The sequence below is a fragment of the Pelodiscus sinensis genome, chromosome 2 (assembly GCF_049634645.1).
Source record: "Pelodiscus sinensis isolate JC-2024 chromosome 2, ASM4963464v1, whole genome shotgun sequence".
In the NCBI taxonomy this organism is placed as follows: Eukaryota; Metazoa; Chordata; order Testudines; family Trionychidae; genus Pelodiscus; species Pelodiscus sinensis.
This window is the reverse complement of record NC_134712.1, coordinates 84322085-84340671: the sequence shown is the minus strand read 5'-3', so window position 1 is coordinate 84340671 and position 18587 is coordinate 84322085. Positions and strand designations below refer to the sequence as shown.

The window sequence follows — 18587 nt, the reverse complement described above, 5'->3', positions numbered from 1 at the left end:
GCAATGTAATGTGCCTCAGTATACCTTACAAGCCATCCTTCTGACTTGAAGAAAGGAGCAGCCTAGTGCTGTTGGCAGAAATGCATTAAGCAGACTGCTTGTGTTTGTTATTAATGTTAAAGAAGAAATACACCAAAAGGGTCTACTATCACCCTTTTACTGTTAGGATTGTTTTCTTTTTTAATTTAAGATTTTTTTTTGTACTAGATCTGAGTTTACAGAGACAATTATGTAATTTTTGTTTGTATGAGTGAAGAATGAGGAATGTGTGTTAGAAGATAGGTATGAAGACAATCACCGTATCAGATGTTATAGGGACTGGATGACTGGAACATCCAGCATTTTCTAGTGTGCAAGGTGACCATCTTCTTAATTCAGATTTGTCCTTATAATTTCCTTTCTTCTATGAAAGCTACCAGTGTTAACTTAACTGATTAATAAAAGCATAAATCTACCTATAAAAAGAGATTAAATAAAATCTTTTTATAATCTAAAGGAGATATCTGCATCATCCAATATGTTTTTCTCAATATCTATTATCTCTCTCCATTACTGTGCAGGGCCCTCAACATAACAGAATCAATATAGTTACAATGTGCAAGGAAGTGAAGCATGCCAACAGCACATTCAAAGCATGCACCCCATGTGCATGTTATGGAGAGCTTCTCTTTTAGGGTCCTTTGCATGGTTGTATGCAGTGCCTTTTTTGGAGTTGAGGGGGAGGATCCATGGCCATACAGATCCTTCAGCTCAGATATGAAGTTTTTCATACCTGGAGAAGGGATATTGGAATGGCAGAGACTAGAGTAGGGACATATGAACATAGGACAGGAGTGGGCAATAAGGGTATGTCTACACAGCAGCGTTATTTTGGAATAACTAACTTTATTCTGAAATAACAGCTGGCATCTACACACAAGCAGTTACTTTGACATAATGTAGAAATAATGCCCAGCCAGAGGAAAATAGGAACAGCAATACTGGGTCAGACCAAAAGTCCATATAGCCCAGTATACAGTTGACAACAGCCAATACCAGATGCCCCAGAGGGAGGGATCACAACAGGTAATCTTCACGTGATCCCTCCCCTGTCACCCAACTCCAGAGAAACAGAGGCTAGGGACACCATTCCTACCCATCCTGGCTAATAGCCATTGATGGACCTAACCTCCATCAATCTATCTAGCTCTTTTTTGAACCCTGTTAAAGTACTAGCCTTCACCACGTCTTCTGGCAAGGAGTTTCACAGGTTGACTGTGTGCTGAGGGAAGAAAAACTTCCTTTTGTTTGTTTTAAACCTGCTGCCTATTAATTTCATTTGGTGACCCCTAGTTCTTATATAGTGATGATTTTATAGACCTCTATCATATCCCCCCTTAGTCTCCTGGGGCATGTCTACATTACCACCCTAGTTCGAACTAGGGTGGTAATGTAGGCAACCGGAGTTGCAAATGAAGCCCGGGATTTGAATTTCCCGGGCTTCATTTGCATAAAGCCGGGAGCCGCCATTTTAAAATGTCCGCTAGTGCAGACTCCGTGCCACGCGGCTACATGCGGCATGGAGTCTGCACTAGCGGACATTTAAAAATGGCGGAGCCCGGCTTTATGCAAATGAAGCCCAGGAAAGTCAAATCCCGGGCTTCATTTGCAACTCCGGTTGCCTACATTATCACCCTAGTTCGAACTAGGGTGGTAGTGTAGACATACCCCTCTTTTCTAAGCTGAAAAGTCCAAGTCTTCTTAATCTCTCTTCTTACTCCGGACTTCTTTCTCTGACTCCTGTAATCCTCATTTCATGAGAAGTATGGGAAGTCAGGAGAAGAATGCTCTAACTCGGACTGGTGTGCAGACAGCACCAAAAGCCGAAATAAGCTATTTTGACTTTAGCTACGCATTGACGTAGCTCAAGTTGTGTAGCTTATTTCAGATTTAGCCCTGCTGAGCAGATGTACCCTAAGAGACTTGTGGCCCAGATGTGGTTCACGAGGGTCACTGGTGGGCCATGGGTCAGATGATTTATTTGAGCATCTGCAGGTATAGACTCTTGCAGTCCTTGTTGGCCACAGTTTGCTGTTCTTGGCCAATTAGAGCTGCAGGAAGCGTGACTCAGCCTGCGTTGCTTCCTGCAGTTCCCAGCGGCCAAGAACAGTGATCTGTGGCCATTGGGAACGGTAAGCAGTCTTACCTGCAAATGCGCAGATAAATAAAGTGGCTAGCCGCCTGCCAGAGGCTAACTCTATACAACAACATGTGGGCTGCAGGCTGCTTATTGCCAATCCTGACGAAGGAATTACCACAGTGGTTCACACAACGATCCATCTAGTACAGTGTCCTGTCTCAGCTGTTAGCCAGAGATGCTTCAGAGAAAGGTGTAAGAAACCTCTTCAGAAGACAGATGTGGAATAGAACCATCCTCCATGATGGCCTCAGGCTAATTTGCCCTAGTCAGAGATTGGTTTAAGCCTGAAACAATGTTTTATATTTCTTTCTAAACTCTTTTAGTATGAACTATTTCAAATCTGGACATTCTTGTTAAGCCTATTATTGTCCAATCCCTCTTGGACTGTTACTGTGTTTTTGGAGTCAGTCACATCACAGAGTAGTAAGCTTCAGGGTATAAACACGTCTTAAATGAAAAAGTACTGTCCTTCATCAGTTTTGACTTTCCCACTTTCCAGTTTTATTGAATGTTCCACTGTTCTTGTGTTATGTCACAGGGGGAAACAGAAACTCCTATTTTACCTTACATAGGCCATTCATTATTTTATATAATTAGATCAAACCCACTCTCACTTCTCTCCTTTCTAAAGTAAACTATCCCAATCAATGTAACGATTATAATAATTCATGTCACCCTTCTTAGAGACCCCTTTCATTCTGGATCCTTTTTATCTGTTCACTGTTCTATATAAGGCTGAACCTCAGATGTATAATGGAAATATATATTTTTATATTATATATCTAGCATCCCTTTCCTTAGGCATCCTATCGTTTCATTTGCTTTTTTTTTGACCATAGCTGCACATTGAGCAGAGGGCTTCACCAAGATATGTCAGGTTTATGAATAGTTCAGATTTTTCCCTCCAGTGTGTGTTACTTTGCATTTATCAACTCTGAACTTCATCAATCATCATGCTGCCCATTCATTTAGTTTCACTTTGTCCCTCTGAAGCTCCTCATATTCTTACTTGGACACCGCTAACTTAAATAACTGTGTATTATCTAAAAATTAAATTTGACTGCGCACTCACCTTTCCAGAGATTCAGCAACCACTGATCTACCAGGGCACTTAGAGGTGCCAACCCCACTGCTAACCATTTGTCATGACGAAAATTGACCTTTTATTCCTACTCTGTTTCCGGTCTCAATCATTTTCTGATTCATGACAATACTTTGTTTCCCAACTTAGTTTCTTTAGTAGCCTTTTGTGAGAGACTTTGCCAAAGGTCTATTTAAAATCTAAACGAATTACATTAACTGATTCTTTTGTATCCTTTATTTCATCATCATGTTAAACAAATCCTAAGAAACTAATGAGATGTGATTTTCCTTTACAGAACCTGGGCTAGTTATAAACTGCTATATCATGATCTAACCATCTTAACATTTTATTACAGTTTTTATTATAGTTTTAACCAGTTTGCTAGATATAGATCCAAGGTTTACCAGTTGTAATCCCCCAAATCAACCTTGCAGCCTTTTAAAAATATAGTGACGAGATCTGCTACCATAAAATCCTCTAGTATCATAGCTGTTTTTAATGAGATCCCCAATATTTTAGCTGCTCAGCCACTTAATATTAAATCTCCCTCAGAACTCTTAGATATACTATAGCATCTGGGTCTGGTGACTTATTACTTTTTAAATTAGCAAGTAGGTCCATCAATTTCTTCTGACATCTCAATCTGTGATAGTACCTTATATTTTATTACCAGAAAAACATAGTACCAGGGTAGGTATACCCGCTAACATCCTCTGTAGCAGAGATGGATGCAACTAAATCATTGAGCTTCTGAGCAATGACCTTTTTTTTCTTAATTTCTCCTTTTGTCTCTTGGTATTCCAGTGAATCCAGTGAGTTTCTCTCTCAGGCTTCCCAGATCTGATTTATAAGGATTTTTGTTTTTATATTCATTTGTTCTTCAAAATCCATCCTAACTCCCTTTCTCTGTAAAAACAAGTTTCCTGGAAGACGACAGAGTGACATCATCATGTCACTCTGGCACAGCCTTGGCCCTCCCTAGTGGCCGAGGGGGCAGGGGGAAGACAGCCAGGGCTGTCACAGCCTTGGCCCAGCCCTCCCCAGTGGCCAGAGGGAGCACTTGGGCTGTCTACCCCCAGAGAGGGGGAGTTGGCAAGCGTAGCAAGTAGGGGTGCAGCCCCCTAGTCCTTCTTAATTTTCCTTTCACATATTGTCTGCTGTTTACTGGTTTCACTGGGATTCAATTTTCAGATTTTGAAAGATCTCTATTCGGCTCAAAAAATCTCTCAAAATTTTCCATCTAGGCATACTGGTTTATATCTTGCTTACTGATTTTGATTTTGTTCAATGGTATGCATGCCTTGAAGAAATTAATGTCTTCTGAGGTAGCATCCATGCCATGTGTCAGGATTTTACTTCATTTACTTTTGACTCTAGGGCCACTTTGATTAGCCTCATTTTATTAAAATTTCCCTTTATAAAATTTAGTGTCACTGTTTGATATCTTATTTCCCATTAGGATGTTGAATATTATGGTCACTATTACTTAGTGGCTCAGCTACTTTTAATTCCTGAACTAACTCCTGCAACACAATCCTGTCGCTGCTCCATGGCTTCGAGGAGTTAATGGAAAATTCCTCTCTTTTCCCAACAGAATTCTCAGGGCCCAGCTGTCACTCTGTCTGGGTGCTATGGGAAGGATCATTCCCCTTGTATCGGAATATTTTTTGCTATCTATTCCCTGTGTTTTGTAAAGAGACAAGCACAATGCTGATGGTTTATATAGAATGAAAACCAATAATAGCTTACTGAACGTAAAGCAAGGTTACAATAAGTAGCGTATGATGCATGCCTTATTAAAATTGTTTAAATAAACTCAGAAAACATAACATAATTCTTTTAAACAGTATGGAAATCTGTTTGAATGTGCTTGTCAAACTAGATAATTTTCCTGAATAATAAGAGCCCCCCATCAGATAAATTCAAAATAATATTAGAGAGTGAGAGCACACGCAGAAAGCTTATGTTCGTTTTAAATTAATAAAGCTGTTTAGGAATGTTTATGAAATATCTATTAAAATAGATAAAGAAGTCACTGTATATGAATAAGCAATCATTAAAATAATCCCATTCCAATGGCCAGGAGCTACCAGTCATACTATAAACAGGCAAACTGAAGGAAATGGGATAAAAACAACAACTAACCAAAACCATCTTCAGTTGCTCTGAATAAAGCACTTCATTCAAAATCTCTTAAGATTTTTCTGCTATTTATTTACACCAATAAATAGTCCATTCCTCTAACTAAAATAGATTGGTCTTCACTTTATTTCCCACTCAAGACTGACCAATTGGGTGCCTTTTTACTTTCACTGCAGCTTTATGGTATCTAACCATCTTGCTCAATAAGTCATTCCCAAGATTTCTCCAGTTAAATTTCATTTTCAGGTGTAACCTCGACTGATGTAATGGTTAAATTTAAAAGTCTCCCCGATGATAACACAGCTAGTTTAAACCATCTCAGTCTCCAATGACTTACTTTCCTATTATTAACCAGACCATGATTTTTTTTTTTTACTTTAACTATTGACCTGTGCTACTCTGAAATTGGTAAATATCCATCTGCTTTTCCCTAGGGAAAAATTAATAATCACACCTACAAGATTTCATACTCTTTTGAGGCATGCAATCAAATTATTATGCAGGTAGCATGATCCAAGTAGTATCACTTTTCAACACCTACCTTTAACTCATTTCACAGAGCAGGTCAGGGAAATGAAATGTTATACCCCTGTGTGACAGCTGCATTGTGATTAGGCAGCTGGAATCATGCAAAACGGGAGACACAGACATGTGGCACTGCCTTTGATTATCCATTCCAACGACTTTATTGTTGCTGCCACATAGCAACAGGATTGAAACGATCAGAAAATTTGGCATTAAAGACTCCCAAGCCTTCCAAGTACACAGCAAAGCACAAGAGTAGGTGGGGAAGGCATTATTGTTATTATTGCTGTTATTTCAGTAGCACCTAGAAACTCTAAATCAGATTGGGAGCCCTGTTGTGTTAGGAACAGCTCAAACACAGAGCAAAATGAGCCTTTTCCCCAATGAGGTTCAGTCTCAATTAAGACAGGCTGCAACAAGTCAGTATCACAATCTAACAGAAGAAATGAGAGAGGGAGGAAAACAATTGCGCAATGGGTATCAATCGTTCCTTCTGTTATGACTTGGCACTTAGAGAATTATCCTCGTAGATCTTCAGAAAGGGACTGAAGAAGGGTCTTTATGCCAGTTTCCTCCTCATACGGAGTGAATTATTGAGCTCTAATTTCCAAGGTTGTGGCAGGAGAGGCACTTCTACAAGTAAGTCCAAAATACTTGCTATTTGAATTGAAATGCTGGTCCAGATGCCAAGATTTGAGACTGTCCTGGAGATGATCCAAAACACGTACAGATCTATAGATTAAATGAATTACTGCCCCAGCTAGTCTGTTGATACTGAAAGCAGCTGACATTCAGTCCTCATCTGCTAACCAGCATTTATTCTGCTCACAAAATTATTTGTTTCAGTACTCCCACCAGAATTCCAGAAATGCTAGAAACCTCTCCCCCCTCAACATACTTCATTGGTTCCTTTCATATTAACATGCTTATTTATTCTTTGGAAAATGTACTGCTTTTTTGTCCATATGGTTGAAGTTACAAGGTGTTGATACACTCTGGGATAGGACATAATTTATGACAGAAGGTGGTTTTGATCATTTTTTCCCGTTTCCAGTACATGCATTCAATATAGTAGCTTTGTAAACCCACTGGCTTAAGGTCTATTTTCTTTTTACAATATTTTCCCTTTCTGCCTTGCTGTTCCCTTGCCAAATGATCAGGTGTAGATAGTATTCTCCAGTGAGCAGGAAATATGTCTCTCTCTGCGTTTTGGTCAGTACTGAATCCACTGTTAGTTCTGAAATCCCTGTATCTCTCCCTATAACATGATAACTCCCATTCATTTTCTTTGTTTTGGTGAATTATTCATATACTATATATGGAGAACTGGGCCCTAATTTTCTAGAGAGGGTGTTTACTTATCTCTATATTATTATTTTATACTATATATATATTGGTGCTCAGTTGTCTTTCCTTCATTAACAAATATTGTACTTTAGTAAAAGTCATAGGTCATGTGTGTGTGCAAGTACACTCATGAAAATATGTCTTATGAATAATGGTATATTGCAGCAGCAGTCAAAAAAGCAAACAATGTTAGGAATCATTAAAAAAAGGGATGGAGAATAAGACTGAGAACATCTTATTGCCTCTATATAAAACCATGTTATGCCCACATCTTGAATACTGCATACAGATGTTGCTGCCTCACCTCAAAAAAAGATATATTGGCATTGGAAAAGGTTCAGAAAAGGGCAACAAAAATGATTAAGGGTTTGGAATGGGTCCCATATGAAGAGAGATTAAAAAGACTTGAACTTTTCATCTTAGAAAAGAGGAGACTAAGAGGGGATATGATAGAGATCTATAAAATCATGACTGATGTAGAAAAAGTGAATAAGGTAAAGTTATTAACTAGTTCCCATAACATAACAAGTAGGAGTCACCAACTGAAATTAATAGGTTTAAAACAAACAAAAGGAAGTTTTTCTTCACACAGCGCATCATCGGCCTGTGGAACTCCTTGCCTGAGGAGGTTGTGAAGACCAGGACTTTAACAAGGTTCAAAAAAGAACTAGATATATTCATGGAGATTAGGTCCATCAATGGCAATTAGCCAGGATGGGTAGGAATGGTGTCCCTAGCCTCTGTCAGAGGCTGGGAATGGGTGATGGGAGATGGGTTGCTTGATGATTCCCTGTTCTGTCCACTCCCTCTGGGGCATCTGGCACTGGCCACTGACAGAAGCCAGGAGGAGACTGGTCTAGATGGATCTTTGGTCTGACTCAGTATGGCCCTTCTTATGTTCCTATGTAAGGTATTGAGCCATGTGATACAATTAAATTCACTGATGGAGATGCCTTAATCTCTTTTGATTTTCAATTCAGTTTATAACTGTCAACTCACTTTTAGCACATGTGAACTCAAAGTAGGAGTTTGGGGTTTTGGTGGGATTTTTTTGATGGATATAAGAAATAACATTCACAGATGCCACAACCAAACCAAACTAATAATGTGATGTACATCCCTTTGCCTCATCATGATCCATGCTCTAGTGATTAGCTATACTGCAGGGCTATTTATTTTAAAGCCCCTCCTTCAAGCATCAGGTGCCTATACATTTTAAAAAGGAAAAAGAAAATTAAAAGAGCCCCTCAAGCTATTTTAACTCTGACTGTGACTCCAACAACCAACCACACAAAAAAGTACCAAGAAAATAAAGCTTAATTCCAACTTTAATTACTAACCCCCCCCCCCACCTGTACTAGAATCTCTGACCCACTTCCTGGTTTACAAATGCCAGCTCTTAAGACAGGGTGGAAAAGCAAACAAACACAAAATTCCCCCCAAAATAAAACAGCTTTTGTCCTCGTGAGAAGAAATTACTTTCCAATAGCTCCATTTTTCACCAAGAAAACCTAACAAAATTAAAGTTTTCATTCATCACGAGGTGATAAAATAGTCTCAAATACTCCCTGGTGCTGGAAGAAAGGGGGTAAAAGGAGGGAGATCTGGTCTCTGGGCACATCTACCCTGAAGCATTATTTCGAAATAACACGGTGAGCGTCTACACAGCGAGCCCGGCCTCTTATTCCAAAATCTGTAACCTTCATTTCACAAGGAATAACGTCCGTTTTGAAGAGCTATTTCAAAATCGGGCATGTGTAGATTGCATAGTTTTGGTTACTTTGAAATAAGTGGCCTCCAGAGATTCTTTGTCACTCTGTTCACTCATCAGAACTCATCAGAACTCTGTAGTGTCCCTTCCCCTGCAGCCTTTAAAGCTGCAGCCACAGGGGAAATGGCCTGTGGCCCAAGGAAAGCCCTGCGCCATGCACCAGCAGCCTTCACAGCTTTCGCTGCTGCCATGAGTAACACCCACATTATTGGATAGTCTGCCCCACTGTGTTAGTTTTCCAATATAGGTCTGGATAGTTGAAGTCCCCCATCATCACCAAATCCTGCGCTTTGGATGATTTTGTTAGTTGTTTAAAAAAAGCCTCATCCACCTTTTCTACCTGGGTAAGTGGCTTGCAGTAGACCCCTAGCATGACATCACCCTTGTTTTTTACCCCTTTTAGCCTAACCCGGAGACTCAGTCAAGACTGGACATTTTGTTCTGCTGGCATGGACACAGATAGCTTGATTGTTGTCAATGCTTCTATGAACAGAAGGGGCCACATCCAGCAGATTTGCCTCAGGAGTGCAGGAAAATGGCCTGGTATCCAACAGTAGCTGATTAATTGGCGTTCTTTGGGATTCTGTGGCTAGGAAGTTGGGGTTCTCACCAAAAGGAGAATTGTCTTCGGATACCACTGCAGATTGCCAATTGAGAGTTAAGTTCAAAGAGCACTCAATCCCACTGTAAATGGCAGCAAGCTCTCTTTCTGTGCTGCCATGGGGGTAGGAGGCAGCAAGTCAGGGCAGTGGTGAGTTTCCAGCTCTAAAACTGGACAGCCTTTCATCTCCAATCTAAGTTGTCATTTGTACAGATTGAAAGTCTGCACTCTATCAACTCCAGAAACATGACCCCCAAGCCTCCCTGACATTATTAAGAGGCTTCATAAGTAATGCTGGAAAGTCAGTTCCTTGGAATTCCCTGACTATCCCATTCACTGCTCGTTGGTTTCTTTGGAAGAGGGCATAACAAGAGTGATAGAAAAAAATTATAAGAGGCTTCCTTTCTAAAATGCTGGACAAAAAGACAAAAAATCTTTTCATTATTCTTTTCATTCCCATCTAATATCAACTTTAAAATATACAGATGGAGAAGGCTTCATCCAATTTTTGGATGAGAAAAAGAGTAGAAGTTTGGGAAGGGAAACGTGTTAAAAAATATAACAGACAAAAAATTATCCCATGGAAATCTGCCTCTGTAGCTGAGTTACAGTACTAATGCTGTATTTATGCAAACCTCAGAAACATTTGCAGTTTTTGGCAATAACAGAGCTGTCCAAATTGAAGCAATGTTAAATGTATCAACAAGAATAGACCCTTCTGAATGTATAATTGTTTATTACTCATTTACGCTTCATTTCTCATAAATTGGTTGCAGTCTTTTAGGGACCAGGGAAAACTTTCTAAACTGTTACATTTTAGCCAGAATACTTTACATAGTCTATTTTCCTATAGCTCCTTTCCCTTCACTGCTAATTATCAAACTATTCATAAACAGAAACTTATTCAATGATTCCCAAACTAGGCTTGTATGAAATATGGGTACTTTGCTTCATAGGATTTTCATGTATAATTTCTTTGGTTCTGACACACACAAGTTTGCAATTTTGCTTCACTTTGAGCTTCAAGTCTGAACAAACTGAAAAAACGAAAGCAGAACTTAGTCAAAATTGCTTCATTTTGTCCAGTTTGCCTGCAGAACCACGAGATTGCAAAATCCATATGGTTCTGATGCAAATATGTAAATCTAATCTGGCTCAGTTAAGATGTTTCTATTTGCATACAAACTTTTTATTTATCAACAATAATGGGAAGTGAAATGACAAAAAACTACATGAGAGTTTAGGATAAATATTTTTGAAAATACACACAAACACATATTTAATTGTCATCTTAACAATTACAGTGTTCTAAAGTAATCTATTATCAGTCTAACTCCCATAATTAAAGAAACACACATTTCCATTATAATGCATGGGGAATTAGGTGAGCAACTCATTGAAAAAGAATGGTGGTGTCTTGCATAGTGTTGAAAAATTACTCCAGAGCTAATGTTACCATAGAAGTTATATATTAACATTTTAATTCTTTTCATGGAATACAGAAGCCATGTGAACCACAAACTATCATAATATTATGCTGCCCAAAGAGGTATTCACTTCGGTCCTCTTGGTTATAATAAAAGAGTAATGCCCTCCTACTTGCTGTAACTTTCTAAACACTATGGCTATGTCTACACAGCAGCGCTATTTTGGAATAACATCAATTACCATGTAGCGTGCGTCCACACAGCAAAGCCTATTATTTCGAAATAAATTCAAAATAACAGGCTTCTTACTCCAATTCCCGTAATCCTCATTGTATGAAGAGTAAGGGAGGTCAGGGGACGAGTGCTCTATGAAATACTGTAGAATGCTCTAGAAAAAACTCGTGTGTTGACAGCGCCAAAATTAGCATAGCTCAAGATGAGTAGCTTATTTCAAGTTAAGTCCTGCTGTGTAGACGTGCCCTAAGGCTTCTATTTATTGTTGTACACTCTTAATTTAAATGGCTCCATGAAATATGACAATGTTCTATTACTTGTTATAATTAAAGCAAACTTTGTCAGATTTGCCACACCTCAGAGCCACATATCTTACCAGAACCAGTTCCCTTTAACCTGCATTTCTTACTATTTACCAATTAAGAATATAGTCAATAACTACAGATGGAAAAAACAGAATTCACACTCTTTTATTTTGATTACAGTTCTAAATTTTTCACATTTCCCTTGTCTCTCATTTTTTTATTGCAGGGCATGCAGAACATGTCCAATTTTGGAAAGCAATAATCAGAGGCATAATTTTTCATATAAAGAGTGAAATTGTAGATTATGAGATACATAAACATTATCTAAAAATTAATTCATGATTTTATTCTCTTGTATTTGGACTAGCTGCTATTCTAGTCCGCTCTTGAAGATCACACATTTTGGATGTCAATTTGTACCAGGCAAATGCTAAAGATTTATCTAATTTGTTATAGTTTATACCGCTGTGCTCAGCTCATTCATATTTTTGTCATTTAACTTCAGGTTTTTTACATTTCTATTTTTTCAGTGATATTAAAGGAAAAGATAACCTCTTTCACATAGATTAAAATTACTGACCGAACAGATTTTTTTTCAAATTAGAATGGACAAAATGGGCATGTTCTGGTGGCAAAAAAAACTTTATACAAGTATACAAGGCCAAATTATTTTCTTAGATGTGATCTGGAATCTATAAAGTTCCTAGTTAGTTAGCTGTGTCTTCAGTGGATTGAAAACAGACTTCACACCAATTAAATGACCCATCAATACTCAGCTCTCCAGAGCAAATGCACATATTCTCACTTTCTATCACAAAGTCTAACTAATTGTGTTGTGGACAAAAGTCCTTTCTGGGGGCTGGAAAAGGATTACTATCTTTCAGGCCACAAAGCAGCAGTGGATCTGCTCCTGGTGATACATCCTATTGCTTGCAACGCAAGGCTTGTTTCTGGTTGCATCCATATGTCCCCATACTGGGGAAATGACAGAGGGTATGTCTACACTACAGCACTAATTCGAACTAACTTAGTTCGAATTAGCGCATCTAGACTTAAAAACTAGTTTGAATTAGCATTTTGCTAATTCGAACTAGCATGTTCACACTGAGTGGACCCCGGCAGGGCATCAGATTAGGACTTAAGAGTGTGGAGCTGCTGCCTCAGGCTAGCCCAGGGCTGTGCTTAAAGGGACCCGACCCCCACCCCGGACAGACAGTTCTCAGGGGTTCCCCGCTTGCAAAGCAGTCCTGGCTTGGAGTGCCCTGAGTGCCCACACTCGGCACATCACAGCACTCGGCCATCAGACAGGCTGCACTTGCCGCAGGCTGCCATCTGGAGGGGGGGGGGGGGTCAATCAGGGGGGGCTGCAGGAAAGCTTCCACCCCGGGGAGCCCGCAGAGCCACCCCAGTCCTCCCCATTGGGGGCTCGTACCCCATTCCTCCCTCACCTCCTTCCACTTACCCCTTCCTAGGCCCCCTTCCTGATGTAGAAAATAAAGGACACGTGTGTTCAAAAATAGAAACTCTCTCTATTGAACAAAACTTGGGGAGACTGGGAATAGAAGGTGGGAAAGGGGAAGAGAGAGGGTGGGAGAGGGGAGGGCAACTAAAATGATGAGGGGTTTGGAACAGGTCCCATATGAAGAGAGGCTAAAGAGACTGGGACTTTTCAGCTTAGAAAAGAGGAGACTGAGGGGGGATATGATAGAGGTCTATAAAAGCATGAGTGGTGTGGAGAGGGTGCATAAAGAAAAGTTCTTCATTAGTTCCCATTATAGAAGGACTAAAGGACACCAAATGAAATGAATGGGTAGCAGGCTTCAAACTAATAACAGAAAGTTCTTTTTCACTAAACAAATAGTCAACCTGTGGAATTCCTTGCTGCAGGAGGCTGTGAAGGCTAGAACTATAACAGAGTTTAAAGGGAAGTGAGATAAAATCATGGAGGTTGGGTCCATGGAGTGCTATTAGCCAGGGGGTAGGAATGGTGTCCCTGGCCTCTGTTTGTGGAAGGCTGGAGATGGATGGCACGAGACAAATGGCTTGGTCATTGTCTTCGGTCCATCCCCTCCAGGGTACCTAGTGTTGGCTGCTGTCGGCAGACAGGCTACTGGGCTAGATGGACCTTTGGTCTGACCCAGTACGGCCATTCTAAGCTCAGGGCTCAGGGTCGGGGGTCTCACTGGACCATCTTGATTTTCATGCACTCCTGCTCCTGGGTGGCCAGGCTGGCAGCTCTCCTGCCCTAGGCGGCCACTTTCCTGTGCCTAGTGTGGAGGTCGTGGATGAGGTCCATGATGTCTGCACTAGACCAGGTGGGCGCCCGCCTCTTGCAGTCCTGGGCAGGCTCCCAGGAGCTGCCAGCCTGGTCCTGGGAAGAGGTGGAGGGCTGGGTGGCAGCGGGTGGCTGGCACGAGCCGTGCCAGGTGCAGGGTCTGCTGGCTGGGTGCTGGCAGGCTTGCACCTGGCACGGGCACGGTAGCCAGCCCGTGCCCCTTTAAGGGCTCCGGGGCCGGGAGGGGGGCAGAAGAGTTTCCCTGGTGGTGCCCAGAGTGGCCACCAGGGAAAGCTGGGGAGGGCTAGCCTCCCCCTAGTTCAAATTAAGTGGCTACACAGCCCTTAATTCGAACTAGTTAATTCGAACTAGGCTTAGTCCTCGTAGAATGAGGTTTACCTAGTTCGAATTAAGCGCTCCGCTAGTTCGAATTAAGTGCCCCTTTGGTGACTATATGCATGCAGTGGCTAAGGAGGATTAGGGAAGTAAGCAACTAGTTGAATAGTCGACTACCTAGTAGGGTTGCCAGGTGTCCGGTATTCATCTGGACAGTCCGGTATTTTTCCTCTTGTCCGGTAAAAAAATTCAGAGAATACTGGACACCTGAGATGTCTGGTATTTTCTAATTTTTCCCCCTGCCAGGAGGCGAAAATGCTGGGCACCTGGCAACCCTACAAACACTCAGCGTCCAGCCTCCCCCACGCTCCCGAGTCTCCCCTAGTTCTCAACACCCCCAGCTCTCATGCTTACCTGATTCCGCAAGGCTGCCAGCACAAAATTCAACAGAATGTTTCCCCGGTGTTTTTTTTTGGGGGGGGGGGGGGGGGGGGAGGGTGTTCGATATTTTTGTTTCAACCATCTGGCAACTCTACTGACAAGCCTAGGCTTATCAGGTAGTTGAGTCACTACTCACTCCCCTCCCTCCCCCTTGCTGCCTCTGTATTAGAGGCAGAAGGAGTGGAGGGAAGCAGATGCCGGGGAGAGCCAGCTTAAAAACCAGTTCCCCCCAGCACCGTCTCCATGGGGTGTTTGTGGGGAGAGGGTAGGCAGAGGCATAGAGGGCTGGGACCCAGCGGGAGCCAGGACTTCTCAGTTCCAGCCTGCTCCGGGTCCCAGACCACTTCAGCTCTGCATTTTAAATGTAGTAAGAGCAGCCAGGCTCTTTCTACATTTAAAAGGCAGAACCATAATGAGGTAGTTCCAGGACCCGGCACAAGCCTGACTTGCTCCTACTACACCTGCAAAGGAGCCCCATATCGACGAATCATGTTGATACAAATTGTATTGACTACATGATTAGTCAATTACCCACTTCTTAATATCCTTAAGGAGGATTCCTTGTGTGAGTTCTCTAAATCTTGTTCCCTATTCTCCTAATCATGCAGCAGAACTGTATTCCCCTGATGACAGAACCTTCCACACAGTCATTGCTCAAAGAATAATAAATCATTACTATGTGGCCCAGTATCCCTGACTGATGCCTCTAGGTGTTATTGTAAACATAACACCATGTTCAGAACGTTATTCTACCAAACCCTTTAACAAATTCTTATTACAATAAAAATAATGAAACAGAATACTTAAATCAGTAGACTTCTGATAATCCGGAACCTTTGGGACCTACGTGGTGCCGGATTATCGGATATGCCAGACTATCAGGAGATACTATAAGATGGCTATATATATACTGTATATAAAGAATATACTGTATATAAAGTGTTTGTAACTCTTTTTATTGTAGCACAAACACTGTCCAGTGTGCCACAATGCCAGTGGCAGACTGACTCGGTCTCGTCCGGTTTCGCTCGGTTCAGCTGCTGCCACGTGACTCGTTTTTTGCCGAAGCTTATTCACTAGGCTCTTGCCATTTTGATGCCAGACTATCAGGAATGCCGTACAATTAGATGCTGGACTATTGGAGTTTTACTGTACTGAGGACATCACTACGCTATCAATTGATGTTTAATCAACTCAGATTCCTATTTTTATACAAATGAAGCAGGTTTACAATTGGATGCTGTCATTTAAGCATTTCTGGTGGCAGTAGCCATCCCTCAGTATAACTGTTTTAATTTTAGCTGCTTTGTGTATGTGGACAACTTGCCTATGTTTAAAATGCTACTTGATTTTCCTGCACTGTCTCTGAAGGAGAATATCTGACACTTGACTCAATAGTTCATTGCAAACAAAGAATAAGGCAGTTCCCACGGCATGGCTGTATCCTCTTAACATTTTCTTGTAACTATACTGTTCTATAGATGAAACTTCCACGGCAAAAATGACAAATATAAACACATAAAAGAACAAAAAGGGCAATAAATCACAAGTGACACTGCATCCCATTAAAATGCACTCAGCTGGTGTTGCAGAAAGTAGAAAATTTTCTCCTCACTTTACATTGTGGCCAGCTAAACAGGGAGGATCAGAACCCTTGAATTACACAAACAACAAATATTAGAGCTCTAATGCAAAGATAGAATAATTTCAGTATGGAGATGCACTCTCACATTGCTTCCTTGTCAGCTGGCCAAGCAATGACCTTTGTATGTGACTTTGGCATTTCTCGACAGAAGGTATTCATTCTCTTCTGGATAACTGCGTAACTGCCATGGATGTGAATTGAAGCTATGTAGATGTATTTAGGGAAGAATAAGCTCCTAGTTTTGTTTGTCCTGCTGAGACAGCTGTAAATAGCTTTGTTACTATTTGTGGTGTTGCACTGTCAACAAAGCATGATTGTTAGTTACCCAAAGCAGTGATTCAGGTTTCATCATGTCACAGTACATGTGAATTGGGGAAGGGTGGGAGCAGCCAACTTTGGAAAGGTGGAACAAGTAGACCTAAAGTAGACAGAAATCCTCCATTATAAAGCCCCCTCTCCGAAGACATGACCATGAAATAAAGTAACTCCCCCTCTACCAAACAAACTATCGAGATGGGTGGAGAAGCATCAGTGACTAAGTTTAACCTGATGACCTGCTGTTACAAATAAAAAAGATGAATAAGGAGATGAGGGAAGGGTTCCAGACTTGGAACTACCCAGCACCCTAAATGTGAAATAAAATACGCAATTTGCTCTACACAAATTGCATATCTTATTTCAAATCAATTTTGAAATAACTTATTTTGAAATCTGTCACATCTACACAGTGCCAAATTTCAAAATACCACACTATTTCAAGCCATTCCTTATCCCTCGGGCAACAAGGTTTACCAGGATGGAGAAATAACACGCCCGTTATTTCAAAACAATGGACTGTTTGTGTATTTCCAGTATCCCGAAATAGCTGTGCTGTATAGACGTACCCTTACTTTAGAGATGTAAAAAATAAAATTAATGAGATTAATGGAAAAATATTAGAAGTGGAAGCAGAATTCAATGAGCAATGGAAAAACATTATTAATCTAGGTGAAAGAATCCAAGTAACTGGAAAAAAAAAAAAGATAAGAAGAAACAGAATTAAAACTGGAGGCCATGGAAAATGGAGAATGCAGGAACACCACATGTATTAAAGTTATTCCAGAGGAGACTGAAGGGAGAAATTTCTGGATACATTGAATGGTAATTTCCATGACACATTAAAACTGGGCAATAAAGATTACATTCATAGTGAGAGGGTTTCCAGATCCCTTTCTCCCCAATCCTGCAGCAGGCTCCAGACCAAAAGATATGATTGTCAGTCTATGCTACTATGAAGATAGGCATAAAATTCTGAGGGCAATGAAGGAGAGAGCTGCACCACTGATGATTCTTAAGCCACTATAGTGAGGCAGCTTGGACTCCCTCTGACCTGGAAGGGGAGGAACTCCCCAAGACACCCTTGTGGGCAGGGCCACAGCATCCTAGCCCTATCCCCAGGAAGCAGAGGGGTGGGGCCGGAAGTATAAAGGCTGGAGCTTAGAGCTCAGTTCAGCCCCACCAATGCAAGGAGCCAGACACCTTGCTTCTGCCAAGCCACCAGGAGGCTCCGCCAAGCGACCAGGAGGACAACTTGCCAAGACTGCCAGGAATGCTGGAAATGGCAGACCGTGAGCTGATGGAAACCCTGCCAGAATCTTTGTTCCCTCTAGACCCGGAGAAGCTGGTATCATGCCAAGTAGGGGGACTTGGGAAGTAGCCCAGGGGTAGCTGACCTATGTCTGGCTGAGAATATGGAGGTAAACTGTTCAGCGTGTTGTGGCTAGGATCCCCACTGACACTGTGGCTTGTCAAAACATCTGCACTTGTTGGGTCTCTGCCAGAGCTAGGAGACCCAACCATCACTCAGCCTGAGAACGGTCCTGAGCACCCTGAACTGCTTGCTACCTCTTGCCCCCGAACAAGGGCCTGGTCATATTTAACTGTTGCTAAGCCTAAACACAGGCTTGTGCTCCCTGAACTGCTTGTTGCAGCTCTGAACTAGAACCAAGGCATATGCTCTGCCGGCACAGAGGTCTGAGTGCCCGGACTATATGTTACCCCACCCAGAAGTAGGGCCTGGGCATCTTGACTAATATTCGGCCTGAACATAGGCCTGAGAACCTGAACTGTTGTGGCCCCGCCCTGAGGTGGGGCCTGGACTACTAACCCAGTATGCTTCCTTGTAGTGAAGTAGCTTGGCCTCTCTCTGACCCAGGGCAGGGGTCAGTGTCCGACTCAGTCCAGTACACCAGCCAACACAAACTTCTCTGATTTGGCAACTTCAGCTGTTAGAAAG

The 18587-nt window shown here is 41.6% G+C and overlaps 1 protein-coding gene and 1 long non-coding RNA gene across 12 annotated transcripts in view; one reads left to right on the top strand and one right to left on the bottom strand.

Annotated features, from left to right (window-relative positions):
* The window catches only part of PTPRM (protein tyrosine phosphatase receptor type M), a 690600-nt gene that overhangs the window by 225022 nt on the left and 446991 nt on the right, over positions 1-18587 (bottom strand). The gene's annotated exons all lie outside the window — the stretch shown is intronic.
* Positions 6428-18587, top strand: part of LOC142827118 (uncharacterized) — a 56734-nt gene continuing 44574 nt past the window's right edge. The window contains exon 1 of the long non-coding RNA XR_012901550.1: positions 6428-6569. This is a non-coding gene — a long non-coding RNA (uncharacterized LOC142827118). The remainder of the gene's footprint in view (positions 6570-18587) is intronic.